Source organism: Palaemon carinicauda, chromosome 15 (assembly GCF_036898095.1).
Source record: "Palaemon carinicauda isolate YSFRI2023 chromosome 15, ASM3689809v2, whole genome shotgun sequence".
Lineage (NCBI taxonomy): Eukaryota > Metazoa > Arthropoda > Malacostraca > Decapoda > Palaemonidae > Palaemon > Palaemon carinicauda.
In genome coordinates this window covers 91,254,701-91,257,779 of record NC_090739.1, presented here as the reverse complement: position 1 = coordinate 91,257,779, position 3,079 = coordinate 91,254,701, and positions in this window count along the sequence as shown.

Genomic DNA, 3,079 nt, shown 5'->3' with positions numbered 1-3,079 from the left:
GTTGCGGATCAATCCCTTTTGCGGTCTATTCAAAATAAAATCAATAAAGACATTCAAGACGAAGAAATTCAGCAGAAAATTTTTGGACTTTTAACTAAATATCATGATGTTTTTTCCACTACGGATGGATCCTTAGGAGAAACAGATGTGATCGAGCATCAAATAAGATTAAAGGAAAAACAGAAAATTATCTATGTACCCTCGTACTGACTCCCTATGAAATTCCAGAATGAAATAAATGATGAAGTAGGTAAAATGCTAGAAGAAGGAGTCATTAGGAAATCACCAAACAGCCCTTATAATTTTCCATTAATAGTTGTACCGAAAAAGATCGAACATGGCGTATCTGCGTAGACTTCAGTCGTCTAAACGAGGAGACGATCCCTGATTGATTCCCAGTGCCATGTACTGACGATATTTTATCTTTGTTAGGTCAGAATAAATATTTTACCAGTTTGGACTTACTTAAAGGCTTTCACCAGATAACATTAGAAGAAGATAGTATCCCATACACAGCCTTCAGCACAGCCAGGGGACATTATGAATTTTTACGGATGCCTTTTGGTTTACGTTGTGCTCCCATAACATTTACAAGAATGATTAACATAGTGTTTGGAGACTTACTATGGGATATATTGCATGCCTATTTGGACGACCTATTGATCTTTTCCAACACCTTAGAAGAACATCTACGTAAGTTAGAACTAGTACTACAGAGATTAAGACAACATAACTTAAGGGTAAAGATTAGTAAGTGTGAATTTTTCAAAACAGAATTAATATATTTAGGTTTCATGGTGTCAAGCCAAGGTCTTAAATTAGTCCATGATAAGGTGTCGGCTATACGTAATTTTCCCATACCTACTAATGTCAAGGGACTACAGCAATTTCTGGGTTGTAGTGGATATTACCGGCGTTTTATATGCAACTATTCAATAATAGCCGCTCATTTAACTGATCTTACAAAGAAGGGCGTAGATTTCATATGGTCTGAGCAGCATCAACAGGCGTTTAATACCTTGAAAGATGAACTGTGTAGTTCTCCTATCTTAAAATTTCCTGACTTCGGTAAGGAATTCTTCATTGCAACAGACGCCTCAGACTTAGGAGTACGAGGGGTATTGCTTCAGCAATATGATAAACAATTTTTCCCGATAGCTTTTTATTCTCGAAAACTGAGAAGAAAAAAAAACTGAATCTATGGGCACCTAATAAAATATATAAGCCCTATATATAAATATATATATATATATATATATATATATATATATATATATATATATATATATATATATATATATATATATATATATATATATAAGTACGAAACCGTGGTACGTGTACGTACCAGGAATTTGTGTTTGTGCACTAAAATTGAATCTTTACCAAGGTAACAAATATTTCTATTAATTACTGTATTGTGTTAATCTATGTTTCTGACAAAGGTAACAATTATTCTTTAACAAGTTACCGAATCATATGTATATGAGTATTTTTTTTGGTACCATATAATCATTTGCTAGCAATGTACCATATCTGTGATCTGTATTTATCATGCATTTTTTCTTTGCTTTGGTAATATCTTTTCATATGCATTATTGTTATATTTTTAATATGCCTATTTGAACATTCATCCTCATTTGGTTATGGCTAAAGTTAAACAAAGAATATTACATATATCCAGTCACACTCCTAGTAAACATATTTTGGCGTGTTGTTAAATTTAAAAAGAAAAAAAAATTGAGATAGCTAGCCGAGCTGATGTAATAGTCAGTTATTACATGTTTAAATCATATGACGTAATACGTCATTGTGGAAGAAGAAGCTAGCGTGAGATTTGCTGTAGTCAGAAAAGATCATAACAGGATGCATTTTGCAGGTCTCAGCAATGTAACATTTTTATGAAGCATAAACACAAATGCATACCGTGTGAAAGAGTTGTGTCGCCACCGGACGCAGGTGTCCTCCTAGACTAATGTAAAGTTTACATATTGTGTTTAAATGCTGAGATAACTAAATATCCGATATCTGTGATATCGATATTAAACACAAATGCATACCGTGTGAAAGAGTTGTGTCGCCACCGGATGCAGGTGTCTTCCTAGACTAATGTAAAGTTTACATATTGTGTTTAAATGCTGAGATAACTAAATATCCGATATCTGTGATATCGATATTTTAGGCAGTTCTTATCTATACTTCACCTGAAATGGTCATCCGACCAAACCAGCTATACTCGTGTGATGGAGATGTTAACAATGTTGTTTTTAGAGAATAAACCATTTTAAAGTTGACACGATTGACTTTATTTCAACACTCAACATCTCAAACAACACATACTCAATGTGTGTAAATAACAGTAGCACACTAATACATCTACAACAAATCCGTCATCCGTCTCTCTACATATTCTGAAATACGTTTTTCTTTCCTAATAAGAAAAAAATATCAAAAATTCTCGGAAACTCAGTGTTATACCTAACATATTGCTATTGTAAATAAATTCTAGCTCATTAAAATGGCTAATATATGTTATACCTTTATATTCTCAATTCCCTTACATTTACTCCATAATAGTATATTCAAGTCGTGATAGGTGTTTAATGTATAGGGTTGGGGTGAAGAGCAGGTCAAGTGTGTCGAAGGGAAAGGATTGGGTACCCTTGTAGGTTCAAAGTGCTGGAAAATGCAATGTATGAACACTTGGTAATTAATCACTCTCCATTAATCTTTTTCTTTAGGACTCCATCTTCCCTTTAAAGAGATTTTTTTTTATTTTCTCTGCGCATATAAGAAATAGAAACACTTATAAGAATCAACGGACAATTTTCTAATTAAAAGCTGTTGAATAATAACAACATAAAACTCACCCAGATTTAGAATTAGATTAAAGTTTGAGATTTTATATTGACTGTCTTTCCAATATTACTTCAAATACTTTTAACACGGCCTTAATTTGGACCTGTTAAAATAACGTAAGGTATAGCTAATGAATGGTAACGCAATATTTATAATTCAAGTTTCTGTTAATAAGATCAAGAAAGTGCTATTTATATTAAAGATGAAAAAAACATTTTCA